A 19,906-nucleotide genomic window follows, 5' to 3' on the forward strand; every position below is an offset into this window, starting at 1 on the left:
CTCATGCAAGAGGATCTGTTCGCTGCCCCTGGCTCTCCATGAGATGAGAGTGGCAGATTTGAAATCTAAATGAACAGACGGCTTCACGTTTAGGTGCTGACCTAGGTATCTATTGTCTTTACCTTCAGAGCACACATTTTCACAAGAGTGAAAGACCCTGGCCTTTCCAGTTTCATGTTTCTTCTCCATTTCTAGAAAAAAAAAAAGACACCAAATTTTAAAAGATGCAAGGAATTCAAACGGCTGAAATGTTAACAAGGTAAGTTAACGAGGCCACGTCATTATGGCACGTGGATTTGGACATTATTCCCGGGATTATTTCAGCCAGTGTGGGGGCTGGTTGATTTTGCACGGAGAAGGAATTCAATGTGAAATAATCAATTTTGTGGTTGCTTCGGGGCATGAAGGCCACAGTAAAAATGGGTATTTTACTCAACATTGAAGAGTATTGTGATTGTGAATTAAATAAATTAAAGTAACATACTTCTTTTTTTTTTTAATGTTTTATTTACCTATTTGAGAGAGAGAGAGAGAGGAAATGCATGCACATGAATGGGAGGAGAAGCAGGAGGAGAGAAAGAATCCCAAGCAGATTTCCCACTCAGTGTGAGCCTGATGCAAGGCTTGATCCCACAAACACTGAGATCATGACCTGACCAGAAGTCAAGACTTGGACTGAGTAACCAACTGAGCCACCCAGGTGTGCCAAAAGGAACACACTTCTTTAGGAAAACTACTACGTGATCGTTCTAGAACCTTTAGATAACACAGAGAAGCACAAAGGAAGTGAATCCCTCACTAGAAATAACCACGTTGGCATATATTGATTTCTCTTACACACACACACACACACACATTTATATGGGTGACTTTAAAAACAATAACATAGACTCCTTCACATATGGTTCAAGGTAGTAGTTTTGTCAGATATTGTCAGGAACATCTTTCAGTTTCCCAGTGGGTGGTATGTGTGTATTTACACACAGATGTTGATTTTAATGGTTGAATAATATTCCATTATATGGATAGTCACAATGAAACCATCACTCAGGCAAAATAAGTAGATGATCACCAATAACTTATGTATACCATCAGTTTTCTTACAATTTTATTCCCTTTCTCTTCCACCAAAATAAACCACTAGCATGAGGTTTCTGAGTTTATATCTATCTCATTTTCTTGTGTTAAAAAAAAAACAAAACTACACACACTCACACACACACACACACACACACACACACACACACTGTGAGTAGGTTCAACATGTGGCTTATTTCTTCTGGTATCTGGCCTTTATAAAAATGGGATCATCTTACTTGTGGTCTTTCTTGTAACACCTAACATTACGAATGTTTTTAAGATTCGTCCATATTATTGAGCGAAATTCATTCCTATGTAATATATTCCATGTGTTAAAAATACCACTATTTATATGCATTCTGCTGTTGATAGACATTTGAGTTAAGGGATTTGTGTGTGTGTGTGTGTGTGTGTTGCTCTTATGAACACTAGCGACATGAATACTCTTGTGCATGTCTCCTGATACATACTCAAAAATTTCTATCATGATCCAAAAACTACCAGATCATAAATTATGCTAACATTTGGCTATCCAATAAAATGTCAATTTTTTTCCTGAAGTGATTTGTACCCATTTCTATTCCCATCCAAAGTACAAACAAGTGCATGAAAGGTGTGGTTGCTGCATATTCTTTTTTTTAAATTATTATTAGAAGGTAACTTTATTCCACTTATTTCTTCCCATAGGAATAAGTTTCAAAAGTTGCCCACAAAAAATTCCCCACATACTGTCCCTAAAACAAATTTCTATCCATTATTGAGAAAGTGTACCAATACTATGTAAACCCTTGCTCTTTTATTTTATTTTATTTTTTTATAAACATATAATATATTTTTATCCCCAGGGGTACAGGTTTGTGAATCGCCAGGTTTACACACTTCACAGCACTCAGCATAGCACATACCCTCCCCAATGTCCATAACCTCATCTCCCTCTTCCTCCCTCCTCCCCCCAGCAACCCCCAGTTTGTTTTGTGAGATTAAGAGTCACTTACGGTTTGTCTCCCTCCTGATCCCATCTTGTTTCATTTATTCTTTTCCTACTCCCCAAACTCCCCATGTTGCCTCTCCACTTCCTCATATCAGGGAGATCATATGATAGTTGTCTTTCTCCGACTGACTTATTTCACTAAGCATGATACCCTCTAGTTCCATCCACATTGCACAAATGGCAAGATTTCGTTTCTTTTGATGGCTGCATAGTATTCCATTGTGTATATATACCACATCTTCTTTATCCATTCATCTGTTGATGGGCATGCAGGTTCTTTCCATGGTTTGGTTGCTGCATATTCTTACCCACACTGGATTTTTTGTTTTTTGTTTTTTGGCTTTTTTTCATTTTAGCTATTCTTATGGGGGTCTAGTGGTAGGATGTCCAGCTTTAACTAGTATTTCTCTCATGACCAGTGAAGCTGAGCCCCTATTCATATGCTTATTAGACATTTGGATATTTCCTTTTGTAAAACGTCTGCTCATATCTTTTACCCATTTTCTACTGGCTTCATACTCTGTTTCTTTAACTATAGGAATGTAATTACACATTCTGGGTTTGCTGTTGAATGAATTGGTAGCCAGTATTTTTCTCTCATCCTCTGATTTACCATCCCATTCATTTTATGATATCTTTTGATGAACAAAAGCTCTTAATTTAAATTTAGTCCAATCTGTTACATGTTCCTGTTCTGGATAGCATGTTTTGTGTAGCACCAATTGTGCTTAAGAAATAGATTTCCCTGCTCACAAAGATATCTTCCTATGTTCACTTCTGAAAGTTTACCTGTATCACCCTTTATAGTTAGATCTACATTTTATCTAAAACTGATTTTTGTGTATGGTGCAGGATTCAAGATTCACATTTTTTCTGTATAAATATTTGATTTACATAGCATCAATGAGTGAAATAACTAGGCTTTCGTAGCAATCCCCTACTACCCTTGTCATAATCTGGTGACCATATGTATGTGAGTCTGTTTCCTTCTCTTCTATTGGTCTATTCTCACATCAGTGACTCAAAATACTAATGTTATTTTATAATAGAGCTTGAGGTCTGGTGGTAGTAGTTGTCTTTCAACTTTGTATTTATTCTTATCATGAGACTTGACTATTGCAGGCCCTTTGAATTTCCTTATAAGTTTTAGAATCACCATGTCAGTATCCACAAAAGAAGCTGACATTCTGACTGGAATTGTATTTGAAGTTATAGTTCAGTTTGGGGAGAATAGATATCATTACAATGACTTTTGGTTTCAATGAACACTGTATATGTTCTTCCAATTATTTAAGGTTAGTTTATCTTGATAATGCTTTGGATTTGTTTAATTTTTTATTTTTAATGTAGAGGTCATGTATATTTTTGTTATATTTATTAAGAGATGTATGCTGGGGGGCACGTGGGTGGCTCAGTGGGTTAAGCCTCTGCCTTCAGCTTAGGTCATGATCCCAGGGTCCTGGGATCGAGCCCCACATCTGCCTCTCTGCTCAGCGGGGAGCCTATTTCCTCTCTTTCTCTCTGCCTGCCTCTCTGCCTACTTGTGACCTCTGTGTCAAATAAATAAAATAAAATAAAATAAAATAAAATAAAAAAGATGTATGCTGGTTCTTTATGTAAACATAGTTTTTAAGTTTAATTTTGTATTTGTTGCTATATATATATATATATATATATATAGCATTTTATATAGTATTATAGAATATTATAGTATTATAGAAATATATATAGTATTATAGAAATATAATTTTTTATTGATCTGTTATAAAGCAAACTTGCAAATCTCACTCATTAATTCTAATAATTTGGTGGTACATCATTTGAATTCTCTTGTTTAAAATAATTTTGTCTCCAAAAATTGCAATTTTATTCCTTCTTCTTTAATTCTTATGCCTTTCATTTCTTTTCTTGCCTATTGCCCCAAGGAAGAATGCTAGTTCAATGTCAAGTAGAATTGACAAGAGTAGATAACTTGTCTCTATTCCCAATATCAAGGGGGAAGTTTTTCAATAAATAACAAGTAAATATGATATAGATATTTTATAGATACCCTTCATCAAATTAAAGATCCTTAGAATTTATTCCTAGATTCTAAGAGTGCTTATCATTAATGGATGTTAAATATTATTTTTCTATCTATAAAGGTGATAAAAATGAAAGAAAATCCACATGATTTCCCTTCCCTTTTCTTTCTTTATTTTTTTTTCATGCCTTCCCTCTTCTCTTAATGTGACAAATAACATTGAGTTTTAAACTGAAACCCATTTGGTCATGATGTGCTATTCTCTTTATGTATTGCTAGATTTGGTTTGCTAATATTTTATTTCATATATTTTCACCCATTTTCATATGATAAATGTGCCTGTAATTTTATTTTTTGTGATGCTGTTATCAGGTTTTTCTATCAAAGTTTAATTGCATCATAAAATGAGTTAGGAAATGTTCCCTTTTTTCTATTCTCTAGAAAAGTTTTTATAATATTGGCTTTATTACTTCCTTAAATGTTTGAGAGAATTCACAAGTGAAACCATGTGGGCTTAGAGTTTTCTTTGTGGAGAGGTTATTTAATAACTGATCCAAATCGCTAATAGGTAAAGAACAATTTTGATTTCCTATTTATTCTTGTGTTTGTGTTGATAGGTGTATTTATCAAGAAATACAGGTTTCTCTATCTGTGTACTTTTATCTAAAATTTCAGATTTATTGGTATTATAATTATTTATAATTTTTGTATAATATTTGTATTATATTTGTATAATTTTGTATAATATAATATAATATAATTATTTACAATTATATATATACAAATAAATATAATTATTTACAATGTTTGTGTTGATAGGTGTATTTAGCAAGAAATACAGGTTTTTCTATCTGTGTACTTTTATCTAAAATTTCAGATTTATTGGTATTATAATTATTTATAATTTTCTCTTATGATATTTTTAATATCTATACAAAATGTGGTAATGGCCACTTATCAGACAGCTAATTTGAATTACCCCACTTCAGTAATCGGTCTTATTAGTCTTGCTAATTTCCCTTTAAAAAAAACTATATTGGTTTGACTTTGTTGATCCTTCTGACATGTTTGTTTTCCTAGTTTACTAATTGTTGCCTAACCTTTATTATTTTTCAGCCCCTGCTTTTTTAATTTAATTTTCTGTAATTTTTTGATTGTTCCTTTCAGCTTTCTTTCCAATATATGTATTTAAGACTATATGCTTCTCTCTACCTATGGTTTTAGTTAGATTCTATAAGTTGTCATGTTTTAATTACCATTTAATTTAAATGGTTTTTCAACTTCCATCACGGTTATTCTTTTTAAACCCCATTTGGTCATGATGTATTTTTATTCCTTTAATGTATTACTATATTTGGTTCACTGCTATTTTATGTAGAATTTTTTTCATCTATTTCATAAGATAAATTTGCCTGTCATTTTCCTTTTTGTAATGTTCTTATCAGGTTTTTCTATCAAAGTTTAATTGCATCATAAAATGAGTTAGGAAGAGTTCAAGTTAGTCAATGGGTAACAGTTTCTTTTTGGGGAGGGGAGTGTAGTGGATAGTCTGAAAATGTCCTTATTTTGCCTTTATCTTTAAGACCATATATATTTGCATAGGGGAAGGGTAGGAAAACTAAAATGAGATAAAAACTGGAAGACAAACCATAAACAACTCTTAACTATAGAGAACAAACTGAGGGTCGTTGGAGGGGAGGTGGGTAGGGTAGGGGGGATGGGCTAAATGGTTGATGGGGATTAAGGAGGGCACTTGTGATGAGCACTGGGTGTGGATGTGATGAAACACTGAATTCTGCACTAGAAACCAATACTACACTATATGTTAAATACCTCGAATTTAAATTGAATAGAAGACTCTATATCTGCATAATGAATTCTACATTGGCATGTATGTCAGCACTTTGAAGATGTCATTCCACTGTCAGTTATTTCTGATGAGAATTCAGTCTTCATTCTTACCTTTGCTTCTTTACAAATGACATGTACTTTCTCCATTTACCTCTAAGATTTTTCTCTTTGTATCTGATTCTTATTAGTTTTAAATATGATGTGCCTGGTTATGAATTTCTCTTATTTTACTTGGTTTTCACAGTAATTCTTGAAGTTTGATTGATGTTCTTCTTAACTCTTACCTATTTTAGTATTATTTCTGTACCATTTTCTTATTTTTTCTTCTGGAACTGAAGTTCTACACAGATTAATCCTTTTCACTGTGAATATGAATATATATATATATATATTTTTCCCACCCTTTTTTCTGTGCTTGTTATTTTTTTATTTTTCCATCTCTGCTTCACTGTGGATATTTTCAACTATCTTCCAGTTTGCAAGCCTTCTTCAGCTTCATGCTGTCTGATATTAAACCCATTTATTAAGTTCTTCATTTGGGTTCTAGAGCTTTTACTTTTGGAGTTTAAATTTGCTTGATAGATAGATAGATTCCAATGTTCTTTTTTTTTTTTCTTTTCAGCATAACAGAATTCATTGTTTTTGCACCACACCCAATGCTCCATGCAATCCAGTTTTCCTTTTTTAAAGGTTTTTAAATTTATTTTTGAGACAGTACCTGTGTGAGCCTCAGGCCAACTCCCTACAGAGTACCGAGCCCTACTCCTAGTTCCAGGTTCCATCTGATGACCCTGAGATCATGACCTGAGCTGAAATCAAGAGCTAACCTCTTAACTGACCGAGCCACCCAGATGCCCCTATAGATTTCAATTTTCTCCTAGTATACTTGACCTTGTAATTATAACTATTTCGATATCCACATTTGAAAACCAATTTTTCAATCTCCCTGAGTTGCACCTATTTCTTTATTTTTAAGATTTAAAAAATTTTTTAATTGTGTTTACACTCAATAGGAGGCTCCAACTCATGCCCCAATATTGCACACTCTACCAGCCGAGCCAGCCAGATGCCCCAGCATTTTATTAAATTGTCTATTTTTTCTTTTCATTTTCTTAAAAAAGATTTATTTATTTATTTAGTTAGTTAGTTAGTTAGTTTAGAGAGAGAGAGAAACAGGGAGTATGAGAGAGAGTGAGCACAAGCAGGGGTGAAAGGCAGAGGGAGATGGAGAAGTAGGCTTTCTTCTCAGCAGGGAGCCCAGTGTAGGACTCAATCCCAGGACCCTGAGATCATGGCCTGAGCTGAAGGCAGATGCTTAAATGACTGAACTACCCAGATGCCCCTTTTCTCTTGATTTTTGTTTGGTCTTGTCCCTTGGAATGCCTGATATTTCATATGAAAACATGAAAAATAATTTGATGCTTTGGATGATGTTATCTTCCTCCAGAGGGTTAACTCTATTTTATTAGGCAGTGAGCCTAGGAAAGATTATCATAATCCAATCAGACATTAAGTAGATTTAATTAGTTTTCAGCCTTTGTGAGATTTTGTCTATTTATAGTTGATTGCTAATACAAGAGTGAATCCATTCAAGGATCTAAGTGAAAATTTATATATTTAACCGAGCCTGCCCTCTTGGTTTTCCAACTAAAATTTTTATTTCCTAACCCAGAAAGACTGAAAGATTTGTTACCCTTAGTGGCTTCTCCACTTATGGCTTGCAAATTAGCAAACTTCTTGAGGAAAAAAGTGGAGATGAATGTTGCACTCGCACCCTCTTCTTGCCTCCTGTCTTGTTTTTGCCCTCTATGTCATCTTTTGTTCCCTCAAGTTCATGCTGCCTTGCTAGTTCTCTAGTATTTTAGAACCGGTGTTTAAATTTGTCCAGTGTTTTTTAGCTCTTCTCGGTTGGTTGTGTTGCCATAAACTAATCTGAAGCTATTGCTGAATTTTTAAATTTGAGGGAATTAGTGAGATGCTTCCAAGTAAATAGCAAAAATATAAAAAGAATAATATCATGAGGTAAAATAGGCAGGATCTGAAGAATAGACCAAGGAAGCTAACATGAGAATACATTCCAGAGTAAGAAATAAAACCCATGAAAGAGGGAAAATAATTTGCCATGACAAATTTATGAAGCATAAAATGATTTTTTTTCCTCTATTAAAGAGTTGACTCTAAAGCTCAAACAGGCTCCAGGTTCCAGGATGATAGGACACAAGGCACATCTTGTCATAACCTGAACAAACTTTCTGAACTCATAGGCTAATAAAGAAAAAATCTTCCAAGCAAAAAGAACTTACCAGCCATCAGGGAATGCAAATTAAAACCACAAATAGATGTCACTTCACACTCATGAGGATGTTTATAACAAAAACACAGATAATAGCAAGTGTTGGAGGAGATGTAGAAAAATTAGAACCTTCATATACTGTTGGTGGGAATGTAAAATAGTGCATGCAGCTGCTTTGAAAAATAGTTTCGCAGTTCCTCAAATATTAAACAGAGTTAATTACTAGCCCAGCAATTCTGCTCCTAGGTGTATACTAAAGAAAAATGAAAACTCTTGTCCATGTAACAACTCATATGTGAATGTTTACATATTTCAATGTTTAAGTGGAAACATTTTTGCATATCAGCTACTTTGTCTCCTTTAAAAAAAATGTGTTTATTTATTTATTTGGGAGAGAGAAAGAGAGAGAAACTGACTGTGGTGGGGAGGGGCAGAGAGGGAGTGAGGGAGAAACTCTAGAAACTCTAGAAAGACTCCCTACTCAGTGTGCAGCCCAACATGGGGCTCAGTCTTACAACCCTGAGATCACAAACCGAGCTGAAACCAGGAGTCAGATGTTTAAGCAAAAGAGCCACCCAGGCACCCCATAGCTACTTTGTTTCATTGACTTGTCTCCCGCATTTTTCTTTTCTTTTAAACACTGCTATCCATGTCCTCAGAATCAGAATCTTTCAGGAGGCAATCTATATCCAGGCTGTGTCACACATTATTGACAAAAGGGTCTGCTCTGTTCTAACAGCTGAATATTAATGATTGGTGATGGTGTCAGAGAAAGAAAGATAAATTGGTGTTCACCTCACAAGTTGGGAGGATAGAGATTTAGATACAACATTTTTTTTTTTTTTTTTTAACGCCTTGGGCACATCTGTCAGAATTTCCAATTAATTGAAAATACATTTCTTTCCTATAAAGTTTCTGTAAAAAGACAGAAAAAGCTTTATGTTAGTTAGGCCTTTTTTATTTAACATAGACTTAGAATGCAGAGAGAAACATTAAGTATCAACTTGAGGAAAATAACGTCATGGACCCCCCAAAGTCGAAATTACCCTCACCTGATGACTTTACAGCTTTGGTTCCTGGCTGGTCCCATTATCTTGGAGTCTGTCTCTGTTTGACAGGTGGATATGAACATGTGATTGGGCTGGATGGTGGGCAGTCGAGTAGTGTGGGTGGGATTCTGGACTAAGCTGGCCTTTTAGATGTTCTTCTCTCCTTTTTGGTTTTTAAAAGGTCAGTGTGTGAACCACTTCAATGTCCCCCACTGTTTTCCTTTGCATTTTACAATGCCTGTGTGAGCTCCAGCAGGGAGCACGTTTATTGTGCATGCCACTCAATTTAGATTCTACTAGAGCAAATAATTGTAACAACTCGGAGGAAAAAACTGGAAAATAAGTCCCTGATGTAAAACTGGTCACAGGGCCAAAACGGTAGTGCCAATTATGATTTCAGTGCCTTACACACATTACATTGCCAACAGTCTTTTAAGAAATATATAATTTATTGTTGGTTTGGGCGGGCATGTTAATATTTGTTCTCAAGCAACCAATTGTCTTTGCATTAAAAGTTAATATTGAAGATTTCAATTCACTTTTGTTAATGTTACTTCTGTTTAGTTCTTCTTTTGTTGTTGTTCTTGAATGAAGAACATCAATGACAATAAGTTGGCCAAAAAAGAGGGTACCCAGAGGGCTGACTCAGCATGCATGTGGACCTGGGGCACATATACCTTTTCTTATAATTTTCTAAATAATGTTCCTTGCCTTGATTACATGTATTAAAAGCTGCAAGCCAATCACTGAAACAATAAAATAAAGCTTATTACATTCTCCTTTTGTTGAAGTCAGGGATCCAGGTCTTATGAAAGTCCTAAAATAAAGGATATGATACCTGTTCCTATATGAAAGGGTTTCCACAGAGATGAATCATAAGGAAATGAACTATAAGTCATGATACAATAGATACTTAATAGTCAACTATATAAAGACAAAAAATTTGCAAAGATCTGCCTCATTGTTAAACATATGGCATGTGCCAGTATCAGAATAAAACTGAAAGGATGTGAAAGATAAATAATTCTGTGAAAATGTCCCAGTGATCAGCTATGTCAGAGAAGGATCAAAGTAAACTTATGGATGAATTAGTTAATACTGGAAAAGACCACTCCAATTATTCTTTGAAAATAAACTTCAAAGTTGCAGGAAAACTACTTTTTGGATGAGCATTCATAAACCCTGGCATTTCTTTCTTCAACAGTACATGAATTCTCTTTTCGTGTTTCCCAGACCCTAAGAGGAATCTTCTGGAAGGACACAATCAGAGTCCAGAGAACATAGGACCATTTCAAAGACAACCACTCATTAATACCCCTGGCAACATACCACTTACGTATTTATATCGAAATGTACCCATCACATTAACTTGGGACATTTCCAAAGAGCTAATGACATGGAAGTTCTGGCCAAAGTCAATAACAACAACAAAATAACCTGCCAGCCTTTGCCAACCCTTATCTACTTCAAGTACAGAGATTAAATAGCTCAAGTCTGGATGGAGCCCCAGTAAGTGCAGCCTCTGCCAAACCAAGAAAACTGAAATGTGGACAGGATATGCCTCTGTTTATCTGCGAGATGTAGGCATGCCTGGGGAACTGACTATCCCTTAAATAAATGCCTCCTCTGCCTTAGTCTTGTGCTACCTCCTTTACTTATGGGCTGTCATTTAGAGACTATCCCTTTGAGGACCTCAGATTTATTCAGTCATTCAATCATTGATTCACTAAATATTTGTTCCTATTTCACAGATGAGGAAAGTCTCTTCAGGAATAAATGTCAACAAGTAATTTACTCAAGGTCACCCAGTCAGCTAGTAAACTGCAGAGAAGAGATTGAGGCGAGATGGCTAGGACTCCAAAGTCATGTTCTTTCCTCCATTCGGGAGCCCTGCGACAGGGGCTCCATCCTAATCATCTCGGGCTCTCACATGTATTTCTGAACCTGATTCTGGTTTATCGGAACAAAGTTTTCTGTGGTGGGGCCCAGAAATCTATTTTAACAAGAGTTTCTTGTGATTTTGATATGTAGCCAGGTTTAGGAACAACTAAAACACAAAGTACTAGTTTTCTAACTCTTAAGCCAGTTCCTGATCCAAAACACTTACTCAGTAACTAATAATTTGGGGCTCCTGGGTGGCTCAGTCAGTTAAACATTTGTATTTGGCCCAGATCATGATCTCAGGGTCCTGGGGATCAAGCCCCACGTTCCGCTCCCCGTTCAGCCTGGAGTCTGCTGCAGCCCTCCCTCTGTTCCTCCCCCTGCTTATGCACTTTCTGTCTCCAATGAATAAATAAAATCTTAAAAAAAAAAACCCTAATAATTTATTTGAAAAATATTTATTAAGCCCTCACAATGTCCCTGTCATTGTTATAGGCACAGCGGTGAGCAAAAATTCCTGCCCTCTTTCGAGCTTCGGGACAGAAGGTGGGACAGAAGAGACAGAAAAAAACATGAAAGACAAGCAAGTTATCCGTTACGGTAGGAAAGGGTTAAGGGTTAAGAAAAAAAATAGAGATGTGTAAGGGGATCCATGAGGGTAGATATTAAACAGGTGGTCACTGTTGCCTTCCCTGCAAAAGCAACATGTGAAGGGAGTGGGGAATGTGCATCTCTGGGAAGAGTAACCAGGCAGATGGAACAGCTAGCACAGAGGCCCTAAAGCAAGCATGTGCTTCATGAACCCAAGAAATATCAAAGGGCCAATGTGGGTGGAGGAAGAGAACAGACAATGTTGATAGGAAAGGTAAGGAAAGAAGAACAAGGTGAGCCCATTTGGGGTCTTATGGCCTATTGCAAGTACTCTTACTTTTGCTCCAAATGAAATGAGAAACTATCGTTAGGCTTTGGTTTGAAAAGTTATGATGAGCTGATATATGAAATACAAAGAAGGCCAGATGATTTTGAAAGAGTTCTAATCCAGACTTCTACAAAAAGGCAGGTGTTTTTCTAGATTATTCCAGGGAAATGGTATCTCACATGAGAGGGGGCTTAATTATCCTTTAGTCACCCATTTACTTCATTCAACTATTCATTAACCAAATATTTATTAAATCCATAACCTACTCTCTGTTACATGCAATGCTAAGTGCAGAGGGTTTTATAAGATTTATGACTTAGCCCCTAAAGTGTTCAGCAGCAGTATATATGGTCCAGGTTCCCTGTGAAGTAATTGTTTATCCCCAATCTAATTACTTCCATTGTAATTAAGCCCCTTTCCTTTGGCTGATTGTCAATAGGTGATGTAGTCCATCCATGTGGTCACCAGGTTTATGTCTGTGACAAGCTATGGCTGGCAGTCTCTTCTCAAGGTTTATTGGGGGGGGAAAGGTGTTGGATGCATAGGTTAATCTGAACAGGAATATTGGAAATTATTGGCAGAGAAGAAGGAGTGCCAGAATGGCGGGTACTAGAAAGTGGGAAAGTTCTCTTGTGTCCTGGGGTTGAGGGCAGAGAAAAGGGAAAAGGTGCTGCTTACTGCTTTTTGGGGAATAAGAGAGAAGTATGAGTCAAACTAGTTGCTTTTACTTATATATTTTGAGCTTATTTTATTGCCATTGAATAGGGAAATGCTTCAGAGCAATAGCAAAACATGGAATGGAGCTGGGCCAAGAAAAAAAAAAACTTAACACAGTGACTAATTCTTTTAAGATGATTCAATTTGCAGACTTTACAGGTAGTGGAAATAGTGTAGTAATGCACAACATAACAGAATAACAGTCACCTCAGTTTTCTTACTCCAAGGATAAATAGTCAAGGACCTAAACCGTGATTAATATCTTGATTATGCTTTAATACAAGGACATTTTAGTGGCCACATTTAAAGGATTTTTCTTTGTGCTTTACCTTGAGGACAATAAATCTATGCTAACTTTATGGCATAATGATTTTGTTTCATAAATATATCAGGTTAAGAAATGATTAGACCACATCCAACCTTCTCCATCCAATTTTTTATTCCTAAAGATTTAAACTGATAATCTGAATTTTTACTTTCTGGCAGGGCATCTTGATTATAAATATATAATAAATCATGATTGTAAACACATCATGCTATGAAGAAACAGAAAATCTCTCTGATACAGAAGACATCATTTTCTAAATCTGTTTTCACCATTTTAATTTCAAGAGTAAAGAAAAATACAGATGCAAGTAGAAATCATAAAGGCACCTATTATCTCCCCGAAGTGGCAAAAGTATACACAATGTTTTAAATTACTTGCATGAGATATAATGCTAGGTTGATAGTTCAAGTCTGATAGAGCATAAATCTCAAGCTTAGATATTACTGATGGAAAATGGGACATAAGGCTAAATTCAGACCTCTCCCAAGTGACTAGAGGAGTCCAGGTGGAAGGGGAGAAGTGCAAAATGAAAGCTTATGCTTCACTCTGCTGGAGAAGCTGAGTGATACTGTGATCAAGGAAAACAAAAAAGAAAAGAAAAGCTTACCCTGTCTTGCATATACCTGAAGCAGTCTGTTTCACTTATTCACTTATTCACTTAAATCTTTTAAACATTTTATAAAGATTCTGTTGCCTTTTCAAAAAATGGTGGGACTAGGGGAGTTTTGTCGTACAGGCTAACCTGTCCTAATCCTCACAACATGAATGGAATTAAATGTATATTCACTAGTTCATGTTTGTTAAAGTGTTTCTCTTCTAAAGACATTTTTCTTTAGGCATTTTCTATATTCCTGACTAGGAATATAGAAATATATGGAGTGGAATTTCACTTCATTAGAGCGAAAACTTGTATCTTTTTCTTTTGGACTTTCTGGTGGTGCACTGAGAAGAATTTGAAAAATATTATCAGTTAAAAGACCATAAAGGTAATTTAGGAATATGAAATTGGTGAGCTAATGTTTGTGTTTAATATTTTGTAAAACTGTAATGCTAATCTATTTCCTTGCTAGACTCTTATTAAGATCATACTGTCTGGATAGCTGACTCTTTCTCCCAGTGCAGTACAGGTGACCACCTGCCCAGTGCCATAGGTAAACCTTTAAAATCCCTTGAAAAGAACATGATTCTAGGATAAGAATGATGTAGCACTTCACAGATAGGGGAATGAGGAGATCAGCAAATTCTGTCTTGTTAAAACAACTTTAAAGCTAGACAAATCTAACAAAAATGGTCATCCTAGGGAACTGGAGAGATACCAAAGCAGTTTCTGAAAACAGCAGCTTTGCTGTTGAAGGGGACCAGCTTTATCTGGACTGAAAAGCAGGAGAACCACACCCAGAAGCAAGGGAGAAAAGCCTCAGCCCTCCTAGCTTGAGGCTGCAGCTTCTGGTGGGATGTAGTGGAATACCAGAGGGCTAGACAGGGAGATTCTGGAAATGAGATAGGCATTGAGGGCCTTGATAAGCATTCCATGCATCCTTGACTGTCTGGAAGCCTGTACTCATGAGGCGGAGACCTCAGAGGGCCCAGCAAAAAATAAGAATGAAAACAGACTTGAAAAGTGCCCAGACCTGGAATGTACTCCCCAAACCAAACACAGATCCACTAGTAGAGAGTGGGAGCTGATAGACATGAGGTGTTTGAGTATACTGTGTGCCGATCATCGATAGATCACTAAACTGTGCAGACACGGGGGTTACCTCTGGGAAGGCAAGCTGAAAAAGGAAAATAAGATTTTTTTTTCAAACTCTGAGCAGAGACATCAGTAGCCATACACTACAGGGGTGATTTATTTCCCGCAGATTAAGCCTAAGCTAGTTAATTTTTAAAAATAAAGTGAGAGAGAAAGTAAACAACAACCAAAAAAAAAAAAAAAAAAAAATACCCTAGCAGCATAAAAAACTCTCAGGATAAAAATAAAATGAAAGCAAGAGTTGCTATATTATCTAAAATGTCCAATTCTCAAGAAAAAATAACGAAACCAAAAAACAGAAAAATATGACCCATACTCAGGGAGAAAAAGAAGCCATCAATGAAAATACCCTCTGGGAGGTCCTGTAAGTTGGATTTAGCAAGTGAAGACTTCAAAGCATCTATCGGTTAATGCTCAAGGCACATTTTAAACTAGCACTAGAGAATATGCTAACAATGATCCAGCACAGAGGGAATACTGATAAGGAAATCAAATCTATTTGATTAAAAAAAATACCAAATGAAAACTCTAGAGTTGATAAATATAACCACCAAAATGAATTATTCATGAGATGTGCTCCACATCAGATTCAACATGAATGAAGAAAGAGTTAGTGAACTAGAAAATGGATCAATAGAATTTATCCAATCTGAAAAACAGAAAAACAATTGCAGACACATTAAACAAATCCTCGGAGACCTGTGTGTCACCACCAATCATATCAGTCCTGTGTGTAATGGGGAATCCCAGTGGGAGAGGAGAGAAAGAAAGGGACTGAACAAATATCTGAAGAAACAATTGGCTGAAAATAACCCAAAGTTTATGAAAAGCATTTATCAGTGGAATGGAAAAGCTAAATGAATCCCTAAGAGATTCTCATTCAGACACACCATAGTTCAATTATTTTTTTAAAACATTTTATTTCTTTATTTTTTGAGAGAGAGAGAGAGAGAGATGGGGTGTGTCAGAGGGAGAAGGAGAGAATCTCAAGTTGATTCCCTGCTGAGCTCAGAGCCCACACGGGTTTTGACTTCATGATCCTGAGATCATGATCTGAGCAGAAACCAAGAGTCAGATGCTTAACAAACTGAGCCACCCAGGCATTCCCCCCACCCGCCCTATAGCTGAACTATTGAAATCCAAAGGAAAAGAGAATATGTTGAAAGATTCAAGAGAAAACTCTAGTAACAGGAACTTAGAGCCTAGCAGATGCAGTAATGAACAAGGAGGTTGAAATGGATCTCACTCCATGAACCCAGATTCCTAGATCTTCGGGTAAATACAAAAGAAGACCTGGAGCCCTTTTTCATCCTGCATGATACTCCAACACATATCTTTGAATAGGAGTTTCTATTATTTTTGGAAAAGAGATTAATAAAGAAGATCCATAAATGAGTCTATACAACTTGAACTTGATCAAATAATCTGACCATTAACAGTAGTACTGATTATTTTAGTAATGTTCTAAGGAATGGAAACTCTACCAAAAGCAATGATAGAATCCTAGGGATAATGCCTCAGTGACCCCAGGGAGCCCATTCTCCCAGGAATGAAAACAGACAGACAAAATCGATTCTGGATAATCTAAATATGTGAAAACAGGTTAGCCATGCTTTTTCCCAGGTTACTGGAGTTGAATTGCCATGGCATTTGAAAACCTTCATTTAAATGGATAGTTGGAGTTTGAGAGCAAGGTGTACAGCTTCAAATAAAAGAAGAAGCTTTGTAATTAACAAAATGCTCAAGGTCAGTTCTATACCTTCTTATTCAATATTAACAAGCAAACAAATAAACAAAAAAAAAGTTCTCTGATTCTTAATACCATGTGTTCAGATCATTTAGTGTGTTTTGGCGTCCCTATGAGCTCATTTTCTGGATAATTGGAAAGTTAAGTAATTGCCGAGAAAAGGTAAACATCTGTTAAAGTCCTTAAGAGGAGCCTTAACTTATTTGATACGACTGCAATAAAATAGTAGTTTGTGTCAACATAAAATCCTTTTATCTATCATATGATGTCATGTGAAACTGCCAACACACAGTTTTTGATGTAAGACCTGATTTCAATATACTTCATTCATAATCAGAACCTACATTGTGATATCATTTTTTCCCTAAACTCTGAATAAATAAATAAAAGTGTGTTGACTTTGATTTATTTGTGTTTTCCTTAGGTACCTGATGACGACAACAGCTTAAGAAGATTCAATTGGCTGGTGTGATTGATAGAATTAAGTGGCTAATGACTGAGGAGGTGGGACATTTCCAATTCCAAACGAGTAAGCTAATTCCTTCAGTATTTACGCTTTTCCTCTGGGCTCATGATGTACCACTGAACATATGTTCCTAAGTATTCTTCCCTTTGTGAGTTTTTTCATTTCAAACAGAATGGTTTCTTTGTAAGCAAGAGCTTTACTTTCCCCTCCCCCCCTTCTTTACCTCTTATGGGGCTTTTTGAACGTGTTTTATAAGTATTGCTGACTAACTGGCTGAAAAGTGATCCAGAAGAACTTGGATATAGAATTTGAGCCAGATCCTGAAAATGGAAGGACTTTGAACAAAAATACAATGAACTGGGTGGTAGAGTCCATTACCTCATGTACTGAACACAGCATGCCTGAATACATAAAAAAAAAGCTCACTGCCTACAAAGAGGAGCAACGGCCTGACTAATTCATCCAGGGGTGAGATTGGGACACAGGAGGAGACTCAGAAATTATAAAATAGAAAATATGGCCCTGGCCATTCACCTGAAGAAACTGGAAGCATAGAAGACTGAAGACTTAGTTTTGTATCTTTTAGGATCTAAGTAGAATTTATCCCCATGTTTCAGGAAGTGGGTTCTATCACCTATATTTCATTTCAAGGGTTCCTAGTCTTCAAGAGGCAGCAAAAGGATGTGTTTTCCTGACATTACCATGTAAGATGATCCATAAAGACTCTCAAAACGTTCACATGCCTTCCTCTTATATCAGGCTTGAGAAATGGTTTTATTACTATGAGTTGTATATACTACTCTTCAAAGGGTAACTCTTTTTTTCTTCTGTATTGTTTCATCAATAAGAATTATTTCTTCTAAGTATTTTCATGACCCCTTTAATCTCATGAAAACCGTTACATATACTGAAAAGAAGATACTGAGATTTTCAAAGATGGCGGTCAGCATATATTCTCAATTTTCCTCTCCCTTCCTGCCTCCACCCACTCTTCTCTTGCTTACTTTGGGAAATTCCTTAAGGAAAGAAATTCAAGTCTTTCCTAACTTTTCTTAGCCCACAGCAAATTTCTCATTTCAGATGTCTTTGATTTCAATGTCTGTAACTCGACCGTACTGACCCTGCTCTCCTGTGTGCTGCCTGGTAATTCTTTTCCACAAGCTTCGGGAATACCCATCCAGTTTCCCCACTGGTGTCCCAAGTTTCTCAAGGGCAAAGGTGGTGACTTCACTTCCTAAGCATCTCTAATGTGATCTTGGATAATTTAGAAATGATTATCAGCTAAGTGCACAAACAAGGGATATAAATCCATAACTCTATGTATTTGGAAATATGGATCACATGTCACTAATTCTAATCCATATTATTGTCATTAAATTTTGAGTAGATTTTTCCATTGTCCATTCTCCATTATTTCATTAAATGAAAATATCAGTGTCTATTTCAAAGAACACTATCTTCTAAAAGCAAATTATAAACCTACATAAATCTTAAGGATATTTCCATAGAGTAAGTCAAGAAAATACTACCTATTAAGGGAGCTCTCGATGAACAAAATGTGTGTTTTTCTCCAGTTATTAACCATCATAAACACTAAGTTATTCATAGAAAATTAAATATAATATGAAATGCATTAGAAAATGAAATATAAATTAAAAGTATTAAACTCATCTTAAAGCTCAAGTTTCCAGACTCTAGGTTTACTCTTTGTTCCCAAAACACAACTCCAACAAAAAAAGACATTTGAACACTTGAACTTTATCTTTCTGCTGCTGCTTTCTCAAAAGAGAAATTTAAGTGTTGTTTTGTTTTGTTTTCCAGAGAATTGGAGCAAGCAATATGGGAGATATCATCTGTGATTTTTCATCTTGACTAGTAGAAAAGGATAATCCTTATGTAATTGTTTGGAACATTTATGATATAGAATACATAAAATTAAATAATGTCTACTGCAGCCCCCCTCCCTTTGGACCTGAGTGATTTCCTATCCAATTTTCCTCTCACTTGGTCAATTCATTTTTCAGCTGGGTCCTCTTGAAGAAACAAAACATAAATTGGACTTGCCATTGTGTCTTGGACTATTTTTGGTGACAATTTTCTGTGACAGGGAAAAAGAGTTGCTAATTCATTGCTTCAGGAAATGAAGGCCTAATAGCCTCACATCTGGTAAATTATGGTCTTCCTGCTTCTTGAGGCAGCAACAGTACACACAACATTATTTGGAATTAAGAAAAAGCAGTGAAGGAAATCAATTTTTACATTTGCCGTGGACTAAAAAGAAAAAAAAAAAAGCAATAACATATTCTTTAAAAAAGCATCCATTGTCTAAAACATAGACCTGAGTCAGCCATAGGGTACATTGAGCCAAAGTCCTTCTGATATCCTAATGGAAACTCTGAGTGGTCTGTGGACTTAGATCACGTGGCATAGCTTCTTGCCCGTGGGATGGAGCCCTATCTTGCCTCTGGGGATGGGACTATGTGTAAATTTCCGTATTTGCACACATGTAATAATATGGTCTTAAAGGCCTCTGGGGAAAATGACAAGTAAAGATTGATTTTGCTTTGAGTGGGAGATCATGTTGCATATTGGATGGGAAAAATCAGTCTCACTTCTACATAACACCTGGACATCAATTTGCAAAAGAAGTTAAGAGGGGGAGATAGGAGGAAATCTCCCAAGGACACATACAGGATGCAGCAGTCTTCACTATGAATTGCAGGAGTTCAGGGATAGGAATAGAAGGGTCTTACCCCAGGTACTGTGCCAATGGGGACAGTGTGGTTGGGGGCAAATGGCCCTTATCAC

At 36.1% G+C, this 19,906-nt stretch overlaps 1 long non-coding RNA gene across 1 annotated transcript; it reads left to right on the forward strand.

Annotated features, from left to right (window-relative positions):
* Positions 1–134: 134 nt before the first annotated feature.
* On the forward strand, positions 135–19,141 carry LOC132026197 (uncharacterized). Its single transcript, XR_009406822.1, has 4 exons — positions 135–259; positions 11,664–11,768; positions 17,057–17,161; positions 18,920–19,141. It is a non-coding gene; the product is annotated as an uncharacterized LOC132026197 (long non-coding RNA).
* The last annotated feature ends 765 nt before the right edge of the window (positions 19,142–19,906 follow it).

This window comes from Mustela nigripes, chromosome 10, assembly GCF_022355385.1.
Source record: "Mustela nigripes isolate SB6536 chromosome 10, MUSNIG.SB6536, whole genome shotgun sequence".
NCBI classification, from domain to species: domain Eukaryota; kingdom Metazoa; phylum Chordata; class Mammalia; order Carnivora; family Mustelidae; genus Mustela; species Mustela nigripes.